The sequence below is a fragment of the Vicugna pacos genome, chromosome 27, assembly GCF_048564905.1.
Source record: "Vicugna pacos chromosome 27, VicPac4, whole genome shotgun sequence".
NCBI lineage: Eukaryota > Metazoa > Chordata > Mammalia > Artiodactyla > Camelidae > Vicugna > Vicugna pacos.
The window spans coordinates 14,139,818-14,163,352 of record NC_133013.1 but is presented as its reverse complement, the minus strand read 5'-3'; the positions used below and the strand labels follow the sequence as shown (position 1 = coordinate 14,163,352).

At 41.1% G+C, this 23,535-nt stretch overlaps 1 long non-coding RNA gene across 4 annotated transcripts in view; it reads right to left on the bottom strand.

Moving 5' to 3' along the window:
• The window catches only part of LOC140689707 (uncharacterized), a 111,268-nt gene that overhangs the window by 77,981 nt on the left and 9,752 nt on the right, over positions 1-23,535 (bottom strand). For 3 of the 4 annotated variants that reach the window (XR_012064762.1, XR_012064763.1, XR_012064759.1), the window contains exon 2: positions 22,702-22,758. The exons of the other annotated variant lie outside the window; for it this stretch is intronic. This is a non-coding gene — a long non-coding RNA (uncharacterized lncRNA). The remainder of the gene's footprint in view (positions 1-22,701; positions 22,759-23,535) is intronic. 4 annotated transcript variants of the gene reach the window in all.

Here is a 23,535-nt window from a genome sequence, read left to right as displayed (position 1 = left end):
GAAAACCAAAGGTGATCCAAACTGGCACACAGGTATATTTTTTTCTGCAATCGGTTTCTTTACTGCTTTCTTCCGGGAAGAGTGACTCTCGTCTTACTAGGTCCTTCTATAATCCACCCACCTTAACAACCCAGCATAAACTCTGCTCTGTAATGGCGAGTGCCCACTCTGCGCCACAGGGGGCACCATGCTTAAGGCTGCCCGTACCTCACAGCTATTACTTCCTCCTGCCTGTTCAATTTTCCCCTCTTCTTCAAGGCCCAGTTGAAGAACTTCTACCCCATAAAATTCTACAGATGACCCCAGCCCCAGAGATCTCTGAAGTCACGTGCCACTGATTTCCCACTGGGTTCTCCATCATTTGATACTATCCCATAATGCCACCCATGGTGTGTTGCCCAATGAAACTGTACTCTTGTCAAAGTAAGAAATTGAAACATTAACTTTATTGTTTGCCACCACCATACCTGGCATGAGCATGGACACGTGGTAGACAATGAAAGCGCAGTTGGAGTGTCCAAAAGTTGAAAAACAGCACATAGATTTTTAAAAAGCTAGACCAAATAAACTTCCCTCATCAAAGATGTCCAAATCACACATAGGTCCAAAGTTATATTCTTTTTAAAAAGCAAGCCAAATATACAGAGCTATCCGGCCATTTGGAAACCAGCAAAGGATAAAAAATTATTTCAGCAACGGCCTTAGGTTGCAGAGACAACATAGTTATAGGAAAAAGGGAGAGAGGGGAGGAGGGCAAGATTTTATTCCAAATTGACCTTTATAAAGCATTCAAAGGATTCTGAAGGAATGCTAGAGATGACAGAAGACAGCAAGCTAGGTGCTGCCTTACGGAGTGAAAGAATGACAAGTTGTGAGGGAAGGAGTCTGTGAAAGGGCATCACATGAAGGACAGGGTGATGAGAGCCCTGCGCCCAGGGCCATGGGAACCACATTCCATTTTGACAGCCTTCTTAGCCGAAAGATGTAGATAAATTAGAAGACATGCAGAGGTGAACAAAACGATCTGAATGACTAGGAAATTCACAAAGCATACAAGGAGTCGTGGAAAAGTCCAGTTATAATCTCATAGTTCACACTAATCATCTTCTGAATCCAACTACGGTCCTCCCTTTTCTAGAACCATATATAGCATTTTAAGCACTTGTAACGTGCCTGGCACTTGACACACACCGTCTCTATGCATACCAACCTAACAATGTTAGTGGTGTTACTCTCATTTCACAGATAAGGATACGAAGGCTCAGAGGATTAAAGTTGTTTTAAACACCCATTCAGCACGTGTTTATTGCTGCCTTACTTTGTGCTGGGAACAGAATAATAAGCGGGGATCGAGACAGCAAGCACCTGCCTTCACAGAGCTTATTACACCCCAAAGCTCATGGTCATACAGCTGGAGAGTCCGGGTAAGATTTGGACTCTGTCTGATTCCAAACCCCAGCACATAGACACTTTTTCTCTTCTACCCCAACAAAGAAAGCCTACAAACGGTTTTCTTTTTAGCCCTGTCAGAACCACCTAATAACATGGTTAATAAAAGCTTTTTTCTCAACAACACTTATTGAAAAGACCCTTGAAACTACAAGAGAGAGCATGAAGTGTGTGGGAAAATTAGAGGACAGTCGTTTCTCACCTTTTATTGAGATTACAAAAGTAATACAGGGAAGGAAGTCTTCTATGGTAGGTTGAGAAAACACAGGGCCTCCCATTTCTGTGACAAACACATTGTGGGAAAGGATTATCAAAAATTATGAAACGGAGCTTGAAAAGAAAACAAGAAAAGGAAGACCTGGGATTCCAGAAAGAAGAACCTTAAAGCTAAGGGACTGCAGTAAGTAAGGAGCTCATGAACTACGGCTCCCACAGGTACTGAGACCAAACATAAGCCCTAGGGGTTAGGGTTTTGACACCCAGGTGAGGTGTCAAACCTAGGAGTTGAAGTATAAGCCCTTGCACCTGGAGCCCTAAGAGCTACTCCATCCTCCAAATGAAGCCAACAAAACTTCACCCATGGGCTTGGGAAAGGGGCAAGAAAACTCGTCCTCCTGGGCCCAGGGATAAGGAAAAGCGAGTCAGCTCTACCAAATGGAAACACAAACTATGGGTGCAAAATGCAAAATTAAGCCACTTGATGAAGAAAGTCCAAGCTGGGAAAGGAGTACAAAGCTGGCCCTGAACCAGGGAAACTCCTACAACACTGGCCAAAGCAAAAACAAAGTCTCACCACACAGATTCTTCTGCAACCCGTGATAGATGCAAAAACCCCTACTAGAGATGTATTCACAATCAGAATTGTGGATCCAATGGGGAAATAAAATACAGTGAGGGGAGGGGTCTGCAAATGCGTCAATTGGAGCATTGAAGCTGGTAGGACAATTTGAAGAGGACTATAAAATGAGCAGAAGAGTTAAGGAGCTAGGGGAGAAATAGATCCTATAATGAAAGAAGAGGTCATAGTTTTTGAAAAAACAAATTTCCAGGAGAATTAAGTGCAGCTTTTAGAAATTAAAAACTTAGTCATCATTAAAATTGAAAATCCCAGTGCATATTTGGTAAACAGATTAGATAGATGTAGCTGATGAGACAAATAAGTAAGCACTAAAGAAATACTCTAAATGCTGTAGAAAAAAAAGAGAGATGGATGTTATTAAAGAGCTAACAAAAGATAGGAACAGAATGAGAAGATTAACCATGTATGTGACACCAGTTCTAGGAATAGACGATGAAAAAAGGGGGGAGAAGCATTATCCAATAAAAATGGTTAAAAACTGTCCCCAAGTTTAATAAGACATAGGTTCTTACTTTGAACAGCACAGAAAACCATCAGCAGAAGTATATAGAAATATTAACTCCAGCAACAGTATAGTAAAAAGTATGAAATACTGAAAAAAAATCTCAAAAGCAACTAAAAGAGGAAAAAAAAAAAGACACAAATCACCTATAAAGAAATGGCAATCATACTGAGACCATATTTCATATTAGCATCAATAGAAGCCAGAATTATATCCCCAAAGGGCTGGGGGAAGTCTATCAACCTAGAATTTTTTACCTAAGTAACCTATCATTAGATTGTTCAGTATGGAATACGGTAGCCACTAGTCAAATGTGGCTATTGAGCACTTGAAATATAGATAGTCCAAACTGAGATGTGCAGAAGTATAAAACACACTCTGGATTTCAAAGACTAGTTAGGAAATCAAGAATGAGAAATGTCTTGTTAATATCTTACATTAATTACATGTTGAAATGGTAATTTTGAATATATTGGGTTAAATAAAATATATTAACATTAAATACATCTGTGGTCTTTTTTTTTAAATATTTAGAGTCAGCCCTACTAATCTCCCTTCAATAACTGAAATTCACCACCTTCCTCCAACCTCAGGCTATTTGCACTTAAGATAATCTCTTAGTTATCTCCTTGGCTGCCCGGTACTTTAGCACTTTCTTGGTTTGAAATAACACATTTATTTGTAGACTCGTTTTTACCCTTACCTGTCTCCTCACCAAAATGAATGTAAACTCCATAACAATAGAGACCATATCTGCCGTGTTCACCCTGTGTGCACAGTGTGGATCAGGGGCCCTCTGTCTGAGTTGTGGTTAAGAATGTGTACTTCAGCCTAGGGTGGCATGTTTTGAATATGCCTGCAATGGTGCTGCCTATCTGACCATGCAGCAAGTCACTTAACTTTTCTGAGCTTTGATTTCTTTAGTTTTAAAAAACATAATTCTGTTCTTCAAGATTTCTATGAAAAAAACCAACAGATCATAGGTTAACACCTTCTTTCTAATGCTTTTACATTTGTGCCTGGGTCTTAATTTACAAAGCTGATGACATGGAGAGGTCAATGCCATTGAAAGAAAAGGTTGTTACAGTTCCCCTCCAAATGACAGACATGGCTCTCAGGGCCACATGGGGAAGCACCAGTGTTGATCAGGAGGAAAAAGCAGGAGTGAGGGGAAAGTATAGAGCACAACTATGATTGGAGTTTCCATGGGAACAGCAAAGCAGGGCAGAGTAAACATTTTAAGATTGGTTAGTGTGAATAATTCTGGTGAGCTGGGACACAGGGGATGCTGCTAGTTACCTGGCACCTGGCCCTGGGGGATTTAGGGCAAAGGAATCTTAACTTGTTTTGTGATCAGTAAACAAGGGACGTGGTTGGGGATATGGGGAGACTGGTTGGTTTGCACACGAAAGGTGTGTTCAGGGCGAGATGTGTTCAAGGGCAAGGCACGCACTGTCTCTGGAATTAGGTAGCTCTGGGTGGAGAGGCAGCTTTTTCCCAGCCAGCAAGTCTCTAAGTTGTCAAAACATCATAAAATAAAAAACATGGTTAACATGAACACTTTCAAGCCCTTGTTATCCTTCCAGAGAGTAAGGATATGTCAAAGTGGCTTCTCCCTTGTTCCTGACGCAGTTCTGCTTACTTAGGCTTCTTTTATACCACTTGCCCTGAGAGATTACTTGTACCGAAACCATCTTACCTACTTGCCAACCTACCAACCAACTAAATGTTGAAGTTCTGCCATCATGCCAGTCTTACTGCCTGTCACAGAAACCACTCACAGTGGCTTGAGCAGAAAAGAAGAAACTATTATAAGGATACAGACACATTCCAGGAACTCTCCGTTTCCTGGGTCTCAGGAATGAGCTGGATCAGAGATGCCAAGTAGGTACTCTCATCGCTGTTCCTCTCTGCTTATTTGCTTTCCTTCTCTTGCTTTCTCTATGGACTGATATCCTTTTCTGCTTCAGCGCACCCTGCAGGTTAAAGGTGGACCGCTGGAGCTGATTGGCCCAGTTTGGGTGAGGTACTCACCTCCAGTCTAATTGAGCCTTGCCAGGCAATGAGTCACATTATCCAAAATGGCTACCAGATGCCCTCTGTTCAGGGAGAGGGAGAGAGTTTAATGGGTCAAGGAAGTTGTGAGCCAAGTAGATAAATACAATCACTATGGTGGAGCATTAAAATGCTGGGCAAATGAGGTTAAACAGGTCATCTCAGGCCACCAAGCTAGTGCGAACCGTACATTTTTAAGAGGGTGATACAGTATGCAGTGTTAACCAAATGTATCCAACTCCAAACACATTTTCTTCCTTAAGATTTATTAAATATAATGGAATCATCATCCTGCAGAATAAAATTGCCAGAGGGCAGAGACTGTGGCAGAGTTTTGAATTTCCAAAGTGCTTTGTCCACATGGCAGAGGTTCAGAAACTTTGCGCCTCTAATTTTATCTGTGTATCTTCTATAATAGTTGGATAGATGGGGGCATTAAAGGTTGATTATTTCATAAGAACAGAAATAAGAAAAGTGGAAACTCTGAAGTCCCTGCTTAACATAGAATCAAAGTTGGAGCTAAACCATTCCTCCGATCCAACTGTCTCATGTTAGAAGTCCCAGGAAAGCTGAGTGACTGGCCCAACATCACACAGCAAGGTGGCAGCAAAGATAAGACCAGAACCAAAGCATGACAAGTAACAGTAGACCAACCTCGGATTGAGGTTCAAGGTAGAGATCTAATTTTTTCAAACATTTGTCAAGCCTGCTTTGCGCTAATTGGCACAGAGGTAGTGTAGAAGTGCCTGGATTTTATGAAGAGAGGGGCAAGGATTTTACAAGTTCAGGGACAAAAATCCATACTTGCCAGCCCAAGCTGAGCCTCGAGAGACTCCAACATCGCGCTCTTCGCCTTCACGCCGACAGCCACGGAGGCTGGCTGTACTCAGTGCGCTCACACTGGGAGCCTCCTGGAGTGTTTAATCCTTAATTTAAACCCTAATGATTATTCAGCCTGTTTGAGAGTTTAACTCAGTCATCTAAGGTTAAACTGCCTCTGGGTTCTGTAGGCAACAAGGCGGGAAATTAGCTCCTCGGCCCTGAATCCAAGTGGAAATGAAGATGGGCCAGTGAGAAAGTGACGCTACCTTTGATCAAATGACCCCATCCAAAGCTCTGCCAAGAGGAAGGCAGAGCGGCACATGCCTCCAACAGCCCCAGAGCAAAAAATGGCATCCCTTGATGCCCGGAGAGAGTTAAGTCCTTCCAGGGGGTACACGTGCTCCTGGATAGGTGGCAGAGACTTCCTGCCACCTGTCCTTCCCCATCCCACATCCCAGTACCTATCTTTACACACAACGCAGAAGAAAAAGTGCAGGAAGGAGACCAACATCTTTTAAGCCGCCGTGTAGCAAGCACCTTAGAGTGTGAAGATTTTGCTTGGCTCAAAGCCTGTGCCAGGAACTGTTTTAAGGTAGACTCCTCCTTGATGCCTTCTATCACCCAGTAGGAGAAGATCATTTAATGGAATACGCCCTTCAAAACGATGAAACTGAGAATGCTTTTTACCAAGCACCAACCTCCCAGGCAGTTAAGAAGTTTGCACAGACAGGCAGTCAGGGATGGAAACACTGCAGGAAACGGAAGGGCTAGGAAGGTAAAAGCCCCAGCAGCAAGACCCCCACAGAACAGTAAGTTGATGTTTCTTCTCAAAAATCCATCTTCCTGAATAAGCCCCTCACCACGACCACCTGTTTTGCCCGCTCAGCCCCGTGCCCAGCAGAGCCATCAGAGGCCATTTTACGAGGTGCTGGATTAGGGCAAATGGTACAAGACACGGAGTTGGCAGTTAATGGCTTTTTGTCGATTAACTGAAATTAAAAAAAAAATACATCAGGCACCCCTGGAATTGATGGAAAAGTTTATAATAATGTGTCCAAGCAGATCCCCACTCTGCTCCAGCCACTTCTCCTAAAGGGAGAGGCAAGCCCATGGAGACCTCCTCCTCCACTCCATCTGCAAAATGTGTTTCAGATGACTCCCTCATTGAGACTTGTCTGTGCACATGTGTTTCATCTTTGATTTTCCAAGCATCGGCTGTGGCCTTTACCACCACCCTCCTAACCCAACAGCTGGATCAGCTGAGCGTGAAAAGCATCACAAGATGCCCCATTCCCTCGGCCACTGTGTTGACTTAATGGGGAATCCAAACATAGAATGACCTTTACTCTTGTTCATATAATTTTATTTCCTCATATTTAAAGGAATAGTGGCTCATTATGAAGTACTTGGAAAACAGAGGAAAGCAGAAACTCTATCCTGCAAATCCACCATAATTCCACCAAAATAAAATTTTTAACTGATCCCTCTTTTAGTCTTACAATGGATATTTATGTATAAATAGAAAACTAAGAGCTAACATGTATTGAGTACTTTGGTAAGGGTTCAGGCACATTTAATTCTCACTGTATTTTAGGCAGTAAACACAGCTTACCACCGTGTGTGTATACTGTATATGGAATTTTATTGTTTCCTTTTCTGCTTTTAACGTTAAAAGTAAGCATTTTCCACTTTCCTAAATTTTTATGATTATTTCTAATAATTTCATATTCTTACTTTAGACCTACTTTAAAATGTTTTTATTAAAGATTTAAGTTGTTTTCAACTTGTTATTTTTTTAAATAACACTGTGATGAACAGCTCCGTGCCTGTTCTTCATTTAACATTATTTCTTTAGGCCAGCTTCTCAGTAAACAAGGTTATACTGTAGAGCACAGAGAACCATATTCAATATCCTGTAGTAACTTATGGTGAAAAAGAATATGAAAATGAATGTATGCATGTTCCTGTATGACTGAAGCCTTGTGCTGTACACTGGAAATTGACACACTGTAAACTGACTATACTTTAATAAAAATATACTTTTTATAAAAAGGATAGTTTCTCAGAAGTGGAACTACTAGCTCAAATGGGTATAAATATTTTGAAAAGGTTTATCCAGTTATTGGCAGAACTGATCCCTGTGATCAGAAGCAACTTTATGTCATTTAGAGACTATGATACCATCATTATCAACAGTTACTATGTTCTCCTGCTAAGAGTAAAACAGCATTTGAAGCAATTTTAAAACTGTAACAATATTTCACCCCAAACTTTCATGCCAAACTAAAAATGCTACTTAATATAAATAATTAAAAGCTTTTTAAAAGTATGTTAACATAATACAAGCTGTTTGTGGATTGTTTTGGTCAATAAAAGCATAAAGCATCTAAAGTTTTGCCATAGTCACACTAGCACCCAGAGATTGTCAAGTTGAAGATGTCAGTGGGTTTCTCTCCATTCATTAATAGATTCAATAAATAGATGATAGTGTATAATCCATCTTTTATACCATTGACTAAATATTATATATAAACCTCCTAAAGGATCCTGACGCTTCCACTCATGAGTTTCTCAGACGTGTTATACAAACGAAAATACTCCACAACTTTTGGGGAGGGCACCTCCGGGCTGCCCAGCGGCCAGAGAACAGAATATGCTCCACAGGTCTGATTAGGGAACAGCAGAGCTGAGAGCGGGTCCCTCTCTACCAAAGCCCGGATCACAACCAGAGGAAGGTTCCCTGGCTGCTATCACGGCTGCGTTAGACCGGATGGCTGAGCATCTGCTCTTGTAATAAACAAAATGCCCACCAGCTCTCTGCTGACCTGGGGAAGGGGACAGATTTCAAGAAAATGACACTTTGACCAGGGATGGACTCCTCTTGGCTGAGCAGCGGGAGCCGACTTTGAAGACTGTAACTTGTCAAGCCCGTCAGATAAGAGTACACTGCCGCTGAAGGTATTTTTAGACACCTAATCCAGCTGGGAGAGGGTGGTAGGGCATCTATTTTGTACTTAGGTTCGGCGGCAAGCAGTTTAGCCTGTGAAAGCACCTCCCAACCTCAGCTCTGAGGAGAGGACCTTGCATTGATTGCTGGGAGCTCCCTCACCCCCAGGGGTGTCTGTCACAGCTTGCAGAAAGCTGCTCCTGCTTCTCCAGGGCCTCTGTTCACAGTTCTCGGCGGTCATCCCCATGTCAGAACGGGGAAATGCTGAGACTCAGAGGAGAAACAGATGCGCCTGGGAGCCACAGTTCATGGTACTTAAGAGCAAGCAGGATGCGGTAGTTGAGGCTGATAAGGACTGAGACAAAAATAAGCTTTTCAACCGTGAAAGAACAGTGACTACCCGAATGGCCTCACCAGCGTTTGTGATGGTTGGTGCGGCTCTCCTGCAGACCCACCCGAGCTGAGCTTTCTCAGGAAGTCAGAGAGGGAAATAACGTGAGTTTGTGAGAGATGAAGAACGTCTGCCCTTCACAGTAGCTGCGTGCCAGCCACTGATCCCATCCCCAAGAGTGGATTTAAAACATTTAAATGTGTTTCAAGATGCAAGGTTCAGACAATTTCACATTAAAGTCTGGATTTCTGGCTTACCTGGAAAAATTAGGACGTCTTCCAAAGCCAGGATGATTCCTTTCTTGCGTGACAGCATGAGCCGCCCCCCTTAGGGGGTGTACCGTCTCCAGTTTGCCACATCACCCCCTTTCCCTATTACACTACAAGCTTCTTACCTAGCAGGACCCAGATTTCCTAAAACCCCTTTTTCAGAGGAGAACATTGACCTCTGGAGACTCTTACAACTTGCCCAACATCAGATAACTTGTTCATTTCCTTGCTCCACCCTCTTAGCCACAGGCACGCTCCCGCCCGACTATATACTGCTTACGCGGTCTCTGCAAAAGTCTTCCCAGTGGCTTTTATAAGCTGCTAGGACCGCCTCCCTTCCTTTCAAAGCCCAGCTGATGTCTATCTTCATTTCTGAATTAAAGCCCTTCCTCCATCAGCAGAGTGAGGAGGGTGGGATGGGGAGACCAGAGCTCTTCAATAGGAGATCCCTGTTCAGTGACTCAGCACTGGGAAGCATTTGTGATCCCGCCAACCTCCGCTACCCATTAGAATCGGGCGTCCTGGCCCCACCGCATACCAACTAAGTCAGACTCTCTGGATCCAGGTGTTAGTTTTTAAAGCTTCTCAGATGATTCCAGTGTGTCCTCATGGTTGCTGATCGCTCTCCAAGGTCGTGGACCCAGATTCCCTGCTGAGTACTCACGAGCCCTCCTAGGTAATTTACGTCAGCTTGAAGGGTTCTGGAAACTTTCCTCATCAGTACAATGAAAAGGATAATCAGATTTATGATGTCCAACTTGGGATGCTTTGCCCCTTGGCATCCACAGAGCAAATTAGGAGGTCATCGAGCTCCTTTCAATATTGCAAAATGCCTAGTAGAGATTGCACAGTTCCCTGTGCTAAGGAGTGTTGAGGCATATTCAAAACATGTTAATGAAGATGTTAGGTTTCTTTGCTTCTGCTTGGAATTACATTCACTTGATGTGGTGATTCTAGTTTCAAAATATTTCGGAGTGGAAACAGAAAATATCATTGGTGATTAAAAATTGAAAGGGGGAAGGAAGAAAGGAAGGAAAGGAGGGAGGAAGTGATAGAGAGGGAAAGGGGGAGAGAGAATGATCTGGCATTCTGTGGTTTGATGATTATACCTGGAAAGAGAAAAGTGACTTCTGAGAAAGTGTATAGTCTTTGAATACTCTCTTCCTTAAAAGAATTATATTCTAACACAGTCCTTTTTAAACAGGGCTTCCATCCTAGTCCCCTTCTTTGTGGAATGTTCTAATACCTGGAAGCCAACAGCTCTGAAAAGAATTGGTCCTTAATTCAAGGATCTCAACCCAGGAGGCCTGGTTTACCTTAGTGAGCCCAGCAGTCTGACCGCCAGAACCACGCAAGACAAGGACAAGGACAATGCTGTCAGGATACATGTCACTGGGCAGTGACAAAAAATAAAACATTCTGCTACATGACAGATAAGTGCTCCCTGACAATCTGTCTGCTTTTAAGTCTTCCTCCTGCTTTACTCTCATCCAGCTGCTAAATTATTCTAGCCAACATGACCATTTCCTCAATAAATATCATCTTTGCCTAAAACCAGGAGGACTTTCATCAGAGAAGCAGAGGCTGTGTTCATTAGGCTGGTTTTTCTCTTTGCTGCGTCTCCTGGGGAACTGCCCCCTCGAGCTTCACGCTGGCATATGCAGGCAGATCTTGTGACCATTGCTAGGCAACATGTCATCATAAATATTTCATCGGTGAAAGGAAGTCTGTCTCAGAGAAGCCACCCTTCGTCTGTTCTAGTACTTCAGCTCTCCTTTATAAAAACAAAACAAAAATAACAGAAGTCCACTACCCCTACGTTCCCTGACATCTGGGATGAGGAACTGATGACAGAGGAATCAAGTAGAAAATTCTTAAAATCCAGGCAATGGTAATAATTAGGAAATATAATGGAAAGAAAATGCCCACTCATAATGTTGTCTTCATCAGCTTGGGCTGCTGAAAAAAAAAAAAAAAAAAGCCATGGACGAGGTGGCCAAACAGCAGGCACTTATTTCTCAGAATTCTGGAGGCTGGGAAGTCCAAGATCAAGGTGCTGGCAGAGTCTGCTCCTGGAGAGGACCCTCTTCCTGGCTTGCAGATGGCTGCCTTCTTGGGGCCTCACATGGCAGAGGGGAAGCTCTGGTGTCTCTTCCTACAAGGGCACTAATCCCACCATGGGGGCTCCATCCTCATGACCTCATATAAATTTAATCACCCCAAAGACTCCTACTTCTTAATATTATCATACTGGGGGTTAGGGCTTCAACATTAGGGATTTCAGAGAGGACACAAACATTCCATCGACAACAAATATCAACCAAAAATTTTTAAGTGATGCTCAGCAAAACTTTGTGGTGATACATTAGCACATTATTATGAAGAAAGTAAGGGATTCAATGGTGACACTCGAACTACAACTATTTCTTTTTAAAGAAATACCAACACATAAGACTGACAAAAATCTAGAACCTAACCAAAATATCAAGAGCAGTTTTCTTAGGGGATTAGAACTATGGATGCGGCAGACAGAACTCTAAAATGGCCCCTAGGTTTCCCCCCTTCTGGTGTGTATGATATATAATCTTTCACTTGAGTGTGGGCAGAACCAATAAACATAATGGGATATCATTCCTACACTTATTTTATGTTATATAGCAAAAAGGGATTCTTCAGGTATAATTAAGATCCCTAGTCAACTGAGTCAAAAGGAAGGTTATCCTGGGTGGACTTAACCTAATCAGGTGAAGTCTTAAACAGGGTCTAGAGTTTGGAGATGAAAGAAGTTGGGGAACTCTCGTTAGCCTGGAAGAAAGGCTACGAACTGCTTACGGGGACCGTGTGGCAAGGCATTGTATGTGAGTGGCCTCTAGCAGCTGAAGAGTAATCCCCAGCTGACACGTTAACAGGAAAATAGAGATTTCAATTCTACAAGGAATTGAATTCAGCAACAACTTGAATGAGCTTGGGAGAAACCCCCAAGCTCCAAGTGAACCAGAGCACAGCTAAACACCTTGACAGTGGCCTCCTGAGACACCGAGCCAAGATCCAGCTAAGCTGTGCCCAGACTCTTAACTTGCAGAAACTATGAGATAATAAATTTGCGTTGTTTTAAGCTAACTTCTTGGTAATTCATTATGTAGCAATGGAAAACTAAGACAGTGAATGACTGTCCTTTTCTTGTCTCTGTCTTCTGTTTTTTTAAAAATTCTCATGTATTTCTTGTATGACAAACAAACTGAGGGCAAAGTGAAAGACCCCATTTGGAACACAGAAGTTTTAAAGAAAAAAGACATTACCCTTGGTATCCTGAGCAAAGAAAGCTTCCCCACAATCTCCTGGCCGTTGGACCACTTCCACCAACTTCCTTTCTGACCCTCACTAAGTGAGAGGGTTTCATCATGACACTAACTCAGAGTCTATTGTTTTTAGAAGTATGGCTTGTAAACGGACCTTACTCTGGGAGTAAACTAGGAGATCAGACTTCAGTGTCCTAAGGGAATAATTAGAAAAGAACATGGGGATGGATTATACATAGAGTCCATCACTGTCTTGCTTATAAAGATGAAATTCAGAATATGCATAAGGGTCTAGTGATAGGAGATTGATTAACTAAAGTATGTTCTATTCATTCGATGGAATTCTTTATACTATACTGTGTAACAATTATATACCTGTGTGCTTATTAATCTAGAAAGATGTTTATGATATAGTGTCACATGTAAAAAAGAAGTTACAAGACTTTATGTTTAAAGGGATCTCAATTTGTTTCAAAAAAGATAAATGGGTATATAGATACAGATAAAGATCTAAAGATGGAGATACATTAAAAGGTATCTGTAAGGAGGTACGTGAATGTTATGAGGGTAGTCAACTCTAGTGGTTGTCATATGGTATTTTCCTTTTTGTTCCTTTGGACTTTCTAATTGTTCTTCAATGAAAATAGATTAGTTGTGCAATTTTTCAAATGCAAAGGAAAAATAAACTATTCATCAGATTAAAGACAGAAGATGCACGAGGCAGCTCATTATAAGAAAGATTTCCATTTCTTTCTTTTTTTAACATTTTTTAATTGAGTTATAGTCACTTTAAAATGTTGTGTCAAATTCCAGTGTAGGGCACAATTTTTCAGTTGTACATGAATATACATATATTCATTGTCATATTTTTTTTCACTGTGAGCTACCACAAGATCTTGTATATATTTCCCTGTGCTATACAGTATAAGCTTGTTTATCTATTCTGCATATGCCTGTCAGTATCTACAAATTTAACTCCCATTCTGTCCCTTCTCACCCTACCCAACTTTGGCAACCACAGGTTTGTATTCTATGTCTATGAGTCTGTTTCTATTTTGTATTTATGTTCTTTCTTTCTTTCTTTCTTTCTTTCTTTCTTTCTTTCTTTCTTTCTTTCTTTCTTTCTTTCTTTCTTTCTTTTTCTTTCTCTCTTTCTCTCTTTCTTTCTCTTTCTTTCTTTTTAGATTCCACATATGGGTGATCTCATATGGTATTTTTCTTTCTCTTTCTGGCTGACTTCACTTAGAATGACATTCTCCAGGAACATCATTGTTGCTGCAAATGACATTATGTTGTCATTTTTCTGGCTGAATAGTATTCCATTGTATAAATATACCACTTCTTCTTTATCCAGTCATCTCTCAATAGACATTTAGGCTGTTTCCATGTCTTGGCTGTTGTAAATAGTGCTGCTATGAACATTGGGGTGCAGGTGTCTTTCTGAAGTAGGATTCCTTCTGGATAAATGCCCAGGAGCAGGATTCCTGGGTCATATGGTAATTCTATTCCTAGTCTTTTGAGGAATCTCCACACTGTTTTCCACAGTGACTACACCAAACTGCATTTCCACCAGCAGTGTAGGAGGGTTCCCTTTTCTCCACAGCTTCTCCAACATTTGTCATTTGTGGACATTTGAATGCTGGCCATTCTGACTGGTGTGAGGTGATACCTCATTGCAGTTTTGATTTGCATTTCTCTGATAATTAGTGATATAGTGCATTTTTTCATGTGCCTATTGTTCATTTGTGTGTCTTCCTTGGAGAACTGCTTGTTTAGGTCTTCTGCCCATTTTTGGGTTGGGTTGTTTGTTTTTTTCTTATTAAGTCATATGTGCTGATTATATATTCTGGAGATCAAGCCTTTGTCGGTTTCGTCGTTTGCAAAAATTTTCTCCCATTCCGCAGGACGTCGTTTTGCTTCACTTATGGTTTCTTTTGCTGTGCAGATGCTTGTAAGTTTAATTAGGTCCCATTTGTTTATTCTTGTTTTTATTTCTATTGCTTGGGTAGACTGCCCTAGGACAACATTTTTGAGATGTTTATCAGATAATGCTTGGCCTATGTTTTCTTCTAGGAGGTTTATTGTATCTTGTCTTATGTTTAAGTCTTTGATCCATTTCGGGTTTATTTTTGTGTATGGTACAAGGGAGTGTTCTAGCTTCATTGATTTACATGCTGCTGTCCAGTTTTCCCAACACCATTTGCTGAAGAGACTGTCTTTATTCCATTGTATATTTTTGCCTCCTTTGTCAAAAGATTAATTGACCAAAAGTTTGTGGGTTCATTTCTGGGCTCTCTGTTCTGTTCCATTGGTCTGTATGTCTGTTTTGGTACCAATACCATGCTGTCTTGATGACTGTAGCTCTATAGTATTGTCTGAAGTCTGGGAGAGTTATTCCTCCAGTCTCTTTCTTTTTCTTCAGTAATGCTTTGGCAATTCTAGGTCTTTTGTGGTTCCATATGAATTTTGTTATGATTTGTTCTAGTTCTGTGAAATATGTCCTGGGTAATTTGATAGGGATTGCATTAAATCTGTAGATTGCCTTGGGCAGTATGGCCATTTTAACAATATTGATTTTTCCAATCCAGGAGCATGGGATATCTTTCCATTTTTTTAAGTCTTCTTTAATTTCCTTAATAAGTGTTGTATAGTTTTCCATGTATAAGTCTTTTACCTCTTTGGTTAGATTTATTCCTAGGTATTTTATTACTTTGGGTGCTATTTTAAAGGGGATTGTTTTTTTACTTTCTTTTTCTGTTGATTCATCGTTAGTGTAAAGAAATGCAACTGATTTTTGAACGTTAATCTTGTAACCTGCTACCTTGCTGAATTCTTCGATCAGCTCTAGTAGTTTTTGTGTGGACCTTTTAGGGTTTTCTATATATAGTAACATGTCGTCAGCATATAGTGACACTTTTACCTCTTCTTTTTCAATTTGGATCCCTTTTATTTCTCTCTCTTGCCTGATTGCTGTGGCTAGGACTTCCGAGACTATGTTGAATAGGAGTGGTGACAGTGGGCAGCCTTGTCTTGTCCCAGATTTTAGTGGGAAGCTTTTGAGTTTTTCACTGTAGGTTTGTCATATATAGCTTTTATTATGTTGAGATATGTCCCCTCTATATCCACTTTGGTGAGAGTTTTTATCATAAATGGGTATTGAATTTTATCAAATGCTTTTTCTGCATCGATTGAGATGATCATGTGGTTTTTGTCCTTTCTTTTGTTGATGTGATGTATTACATTGATTGATTTGTGTATGTTGAACCACCCTTGTGTTCCTGGGATGAACCCCACTTGATCATGATGCATAATCTTTTTTATGTGCTATTGGATTCTATTTGCTAATATTTTGGTGAGGATTTTTGCATCTATGTTCATCAGTGATATTAGTCTGTAATTCTCTTTTTTGGTAGTTTCTTTGCCTGGTTTTGGTATCGGGATGATGGTGGCTTCATAGAATGAGTTTGGGAATATTCCCTCCTTTTCAGATTTCTGCTTCTTTTTAATAGTCAATAGCCTTTGACTTTCTTTGAGCTTTGTTAACATTCTGTTTGTCCTCATGTTTGCAGTAATGGTTACATCTATGACTGATTCTAAGAGAGACCAGGTCTCCAGAATACTCAGATACATCTATTTTCTTAACATTAATGGTATAGTTTCCAGATGCAAATCTTGGGAGGGGGTCAGTACTCAATAATGTTTTTTGTTGTTTCAAAACATACAGATAGCAATCACTGAGGGTCCCATTTTCATGATGTTTATTGATGGAATTCCCAGTAGAAGACATTCTTACTAAGAAAATTAATGTCTTTCCTTCACCTTAAACTGAAGTGTAGATGAGAATCTCAGTCTTCAGGTTCAGAGTTCTATGCGCTCTGCCAAAACCATTAGGACAAGAGCTATCTGACGTGACAGGACAATCACTGGATATGCTGGTCAGCAAAATATCTTCCCAACGAGGTAAACCCTTGGTTGGAAGAGCACATGTACATGATCCAGGGAATAGGAAATCCTCTACCACACAGAGGGTGAGAGTTGAGGGTTTTGCCATCAGCTGAATAGCCTAGATCAGTGGTTATCAACTGGGCATGATTTTGGCCCCCAAGGTACATTTGGCAATGTCTAGAGACATTCTGATGATCAAATCTGGAGTTGAGAATTTGCTATTGGCATCTGGTGAGTAAAAGTCAGAAATGCTGCTAAGCATTCTACAATGCACAGAGCAACCCCCTGAAACAGCAAAGAATTATCCAGCCCCAAAATGTCAACAGTGTTAAGCTTGAGAAACCCCAGCTAGCATGTCAGTGAGCTGAAGCACTTGAAAGAGGTGGGAACACAGCTCTCTTACTAGCAAAAACACCAAAACACACACAAAGCAAGAACAAAAGCCATATCCAATTCCAGCCAATATGGGATAACCAGGAGCAGGCGGACCCTCCTGCCCTACACAACAAAGAAGCCAGACAAACATATCCAGAACAACACTTATCAAACAGTAGACTATTTGTGGGAAGGTAGGATGAAGCTATGCAAAAAGGGTCTTGAGTCTTTGGCTGAGCACCGATCTATACATGCTTGAGGGGAAATGTGAATCTACCAAAGACTGAGGAAAGATGTATCAGAAAAGAGCGCATGAAACAACGTACAGGGCTTACACAGGGCTGGATATAGTTAATGTTACCGCAAGCCAGCATGTGACCCACTGATAATTTGTGCTTCTTTTTAAGGAGCAATCCCTGACTGCTATGCACTGTCAAAGGAATGGAGGGAGGTTAAGTAACATAGCTAGAGTGACATAGCTAGTAAACAGTAGAACCAGGATTTGAATTTTCATCTGCCTGACTCCAGAGCAAGAGTTTTTGCACATTTACTGCTTCCTAAGAGCCTCACTCCTAGGGATTTGCTCTAAGGCAATAGTTCCTAAGAAAGTTATATGTATATAAACATTCACTGAAGTTTTGCTTCAGACAAAAAAAAAAATTGAAAATAACCTGAAGTCCCCAAAGTGAGGAAGGTGCTTAAGCAAACTGTGATATATCATCTTAAAGGAAGAGCTGCTGCTAATAAAATGGCAATTAAGGAGAATTTGCCACAGAGGGGGGTCTGTGTTTGAATGATAATCTTCAGAACTGCAATATATTTTGTAGGTCAACTAAAAGTAAAACTATGTGTGTATAGATATGTAGATCCATGTATGTATACTTACAGGCAAATAGAAAAGAGCAGGAAAGCAGCTTGTTAAATGAAATCAGTTTCATAGAGTTGTGGGATTAGAAGCAATATATTTTAGTCTTTTAATTTTCCGTTATGCGTTGTTATAATAAAAGCAGTGATTAAACTGACGCGCACACAGCTCTGGTGTCGCACCTAATCCACTCAAAGGGCTTACACAGACAAGGCACCCTCCCCGTCTTATCCACATGGAACCTCTGGAACATTTAGGAGGCCTCGGCGTCAGAGATGTTTCTCTCCAGTGCTGTGAGCGACGTGCTTCAGAGAGCGTCTTCCCATAGCAACCCCCCCTACAGGTGCCGGGGCTTACACTTGGCCTTAGCAAGAGAAGGGGAAGGCCCTCAGCTCCCAAAGGCCTTGAATTGTCAGACAGGAGAGGTTTCTCCATCAATAAGTTGGAGCCAATTTTCACCCTGGTTGTCAACCTGGTTAGAGAATGAGGAGAGGATCTGGATGTGATACAGGACATCTGCCTCCTTCCTTCAGCCTCTCAGGTGTCCATAGCTGCCTTCTGATGGATATGATGCATACATCACCTCCACTTAATCTCCCAGTAACGGTATCACCCCATTTTCTAGGTGGCAGAACCAGGCCTTAGAGAAGTTAAGTAATTTGCACAAGTGGCCTTGGGTGATAGCATTGGATTAATCAATAAACAAGAAGTTGGTACCAATATTATCTTCCTTCCAGGCAATAAAACTAATTCTTCAGTGACTCCAATTGGAAGGTCTTCAGGTGCCATGTAGGTAGATTGGAGAAAATACCGTATTGAGGGCATATAAGAGGGACCAGCTACCTTGGTCCAGGCCATTACTAGCTCTTCCCTGAGCCATGGAAACAGAAGATTCACCATCCCCCTTCCTCTGCCCACACCCCTCCAATCCATCCTCCTCTCAATAGCTAGAGTGCTCCCACATGCAAACCCAGGGCAACAGGTGCTCAAGCAACCTCGGGCTTTCAATTCTTCCAGCCTCTGCCCGTTATCCAGACGCCAAAGCCACATCAGCATCTGTAGGGGTTTGTTAAAGCAACACCCCATTTCCTGGTAGCAGAATCTGTGTTAGTTTTCCCAGGGCTGCCACGGTAAATTGCCACAAACTTGGTGGCTTAAAACACAGAAACGTATCCTCTCAGAGTTCTGCAGAGCAAAAGTCTGAAATGGGGAGCAATGGAAATGTTAGCTATCTTAACTGTGGTGGTGGTTCCACTGGCATATACATCTATCAAAATTCATCCAAGTGTACATCTGAAATATGTGTAGTTCACTGTACAGGAACCATACCACAATAACGGTGTTCAGAAAAATTATATTTGCCAAGACCATGCTTCCAAACAAGGCCTCTTTCATAGGACTGGGAGCGTGGACTTGAAAATATCTTTTTAGGGGATACTACTCAATCCACCACAATGCCCCTTTTTAAAAAATACAGAATGCAATTTAATTTTTTTTTGTTCAGGAGCCAAAAGATAGAAAATTCATAAGGAAATCATTTTCTTACTGCATTGTAAAATAATTGTTGGTCTTGTTAATGGCTTGCGTTGCCCTGGTGGAATCAGGGAGGCTGACTATTGATGTATGAAATGAAAATCCCTTGCCCACTAGGAGAGGAAGAAACAGAACCGAGCTGACTCAGATGTGGTTACAAATACCTGTCGGCCAAAGAATCAAGCACATTTAAAAATGTATGTCTGCAGATACAAACTACTATATTTAAAATAAACAACAAGATCCTACTATATAGCACAGGGAACTATATTCAATATCATATAATAAGCCATAATGGAAAAGGGGAAAAAAAGCTTATGATCCCCATAAATATATATATATATATATATTTAAAATGTATATGAAGTTCGCTGTTCAGATGAAGATTCTTATTTTTCTTTGATCTCTTAATCACTGTTAGGTCGTATAAGTTGGTCTGGAGTCAGAGACTCAAGTTCAGATCTTGATTTTATCTCTCTTAACTGTATGGCTTTCAGCAATTTGCCTGGCATTGCAAAGTATGTTTTCTCATTCATAAAATGGAGATGAAAACAATAAAACATGCCTTTCCAACCTCCCAGGGTTTTTCTGAGGATAGAATTGTGTATGGGTAGGTGCTATGCAAGTGCCTGAGGCTCTTTTGAGAAATTCTTGTAGAGCCTTGGTTACCAAATTGAGTCTCTCAAGAGATGTTACCCAAGTATGTAATGAAAGGTCAGATGCCAGAAGAGCTTAAATCCCAGTGGTGGCCTTTCCCCAGAGCCTGGTTAAATAAGCTGTCATGTTAGGCATCGATGATGGGAAAGAATTTAAAAGAATTAGCTAGCTGCTTGCCATCTTGTCTTTCCTAATCCCATTTCAAGGCACTGTAAGTATCAGAGCAAATGTTGGCTCTTCTCTTTAGATGTCTACTGGTTCATGCAAAATGTGCTCAAAAAATGCTTGATAACTCACAGCAAGCTTACCTTTACCTCCTGTAAGATTATTCTTGATTTCACTATACAAATTATGTGCTGATTGTCTACAGAGCCTTCCTCCTGCCTTTCATTATTATAGCTTTTGTAGTCACTCAACAAACATTTGCTGATCACCTACATTGGGCCAAAACTTAGGCTACCACTAATGCTATAGATCATGGAAGGCAGAGCCTCTACCCCTGTGAACATCATGATCTAGTAAAGCAAAAAGACCTAAATAACCAAGTGTACCACGAGAAGTGCCATCACAGAAGGAAATAAAGCATCCATGGGTGGGGGGAGAATAGCCCAGGCAGAGAGAACAGCAGGAGCGCAGAAGCACAAGGATGGGAAGTGAAGAGTGGTCCATGTGCTGAAGCCACCAGAATATAGAAAATGAGGGGGGAGCAGAAGCATGAGCCCAGGCTTAGAAGACTAGCTGGGGCCCAACCTGGAAAGGTTTCTATGTCAAAGGAAAGGGTGATTTTATCTCTCAGCCAACGGGAGTCCAGAGGATTGCTAGCAGGAAAATGACCACATCAGACATGCCCCGGCCATATGAGATACCACCCCAGGAAATCCTTCCCACAGGAAATATGCTCGGCAATTACCCTAGCTGGGAAGTCTGTTTTCCCTCGTGGGTCAAGGGAATGGTGTCTCAGCAAATAGCTTGGCACCTCTGTAATCCCTGCAGCAGTGTTCTAACACAGGTCAGAATAAAAATGTCCCTCATGTAAATCAATGAAGTTAGAACACTCCCTTATACAAAAATAACCTCAAAAATGCTTAAAGACTTGAATATAAGACAGGACACGATAAATCTCCTAGAAGAGAACATAGACAAGACATTCTCTGACATAAATTGTAGCACTGTTTTCTTAGGTCAGCCTCCCAAGGCAATAGACATAAAAGAAAAAATAAACAAATAAGACCTAATCAAACTTACAAGCTTTTGCACAGCGAAGGAAACCATAAACAAAACAAAAAGACAGCCTATAGACTGGCAGAAAATAATTGCAAATGATGCAAATGCTTAAATTCCAGAATATACAAAAAGTTCACTGGACTCAACAACAAAAACAAGGCAAATAACCAACTCAGAAAATGGGCAGAAGACCTAAGTAGACATTTCCCCAATGAAGACATACAGATGGCCAAGAGGCACGTGAAAAGAGCTCAATATCACTAATTATCAGAGAAATGCAAATCAAAACTCCAGTGAGGTGTCACCTCATACTCGTCAGAACGGCCATCATTAAAAAGCCCACAAATGACAAATGCTGGAGAGGATGTGGAGAAAAGGGACCCCAACTACACTGTCGGTGGGAATGCAGTTTGGTGCAGCCGTTATGGAAAGCAGTATGGAGATTCCTCCAAAAACTAAAAATAGATTTACCATATGATCCAGCAATCCCACTCCTGGGCATATAGCCTGAGAAAACTCTAATTTGAAAAGATACATGCACCCCAATGTTCATAGCAGCACCATTTACAATAGCCAAGACATAGAAGCAACCTAAATGTCCATCGACAGATGACGGGATAAAGAAGATGTGGAGTGTGTGGGGGTATATATACTCAGCCATAAAAAAAAAGAATAAAATAATGCCATTTGCAACAACATGGATAGACCCAGAGATCATCATACTAAGTTAAGTAAATCAGACAAAGACAAATATCATACGATATCACTTATATGTGGAATCTAAAAAAATGACACAAATGAACATATTTACAAACCAGAAACAGACTCACAGACATAGAAAACAAACTTATGGTTACTATAGGGGGAAAGGGGAGGGAGGGGTAAATTGGGAGTTTGGGATTAGCAGGCACAAACTACTATATATAAAATAGATAGATAAAGAACAAGGTCCTACTGCACAGCACAGGGCACTATATTCAATATCTTACAATAACCTACAGTGAGAAAGAACATGTGTACATATGACCGAATCACTATGCTGTACACTAGAAACTAGCACAACACTGTAAATCAATTAAAACAATTCAATTAAAAACTTAGAAAAAAGATTATTTTCTGAAAAAAAGAATAAAAACATTCACCTGGCTTGGTGCCCCTTAAAATCTCCTGCTCGAAAGAGCACCTTGGAGAGAAAATGCATGAAGGGAATGGAGGGCATCCGGTAGAGGCAACCAGAAGGTGCCATGAAAAGCAGGGAGGAAGACGGGAAAGAGAGATGAAAAACAAGTAGAGAGACTTTTCCAGAGTTGTAGGACTCCCCACGGGGGCCCCAAGAACAAGGAGGTTAATCAAAAATCAATTATTTCCGGATAAGGGCATAACTCTCCAAAATGCCAGGAAGTCAAGATAAGAAACAAGCATATTCCAGAACCACACAAGGAACTTCCGCCAGCAAACATACTCACAGATACAACCAACAACCAGGTAAGTTAAAACGAGGTGTCTTACATCTTCCATTTGTCTCTGTGCCTCAGGTGGCTTTAGGACCCTCAGCACTGATGGACCCTGAGAGCAAAAAATGATAAAAGAATAGATTGGTAGATTTGGCCATCTAAAATGCGATCATCCTACATGTCAAAAATCTACAGGTACAAAATTAATAGGTAAATCCAGAGAGGAACTTGTATGCACAACGATGTCTTTAGTCATTCTATTTATTCTCATCAAACATTGGAGACAACCTAAAAATCCAGCAACCAACTTTTAAAAGGGAATTATGAGGACCGGTAAATGTGAAGAGCACTCACAAATGCGTCTCGCTAAGTAATAAAAGCAGACCACGACATCTCTAACACATTAGTATGATTTTACCTATGCAGTAGTAAAAATGCTATGCATAAAAACATCTAGAAAAAATTTTTTAAATGTCTGTGACTCCTTATTCCCTTGGGTAAAGGATATCAACCAGAGGCTGATGGGGATGTGTCTGGACACGAGGGTTCAAGTGTAAACTGTCGAATCCTTTTGTTGGGGCTTCATCTTGCATTTGTATTCTAATCCCTCAGTTCGGTTTGGGAAAAGCATCTAAGGAAATATGTGTGTCCTTAGACAGAATGGCATGAATCTTTATTTATTTATTTATTTTTTGCCATTTGGGAGGCAATAATAGATGTAGCTACTTGCATCTTCCAGAAATGGGGTCCCCAGGTGACCCAGACTCTGGAGATGCTGTTTGTCTCCCCTCTCCAGTACCTGCCACAGCCCTCATATTCTGTCCTGTGAAGGCAGGGGTGAGGAACTGAGTGTGCAGAGAAGACACATTGCATGCATTCAAGCAAAGCC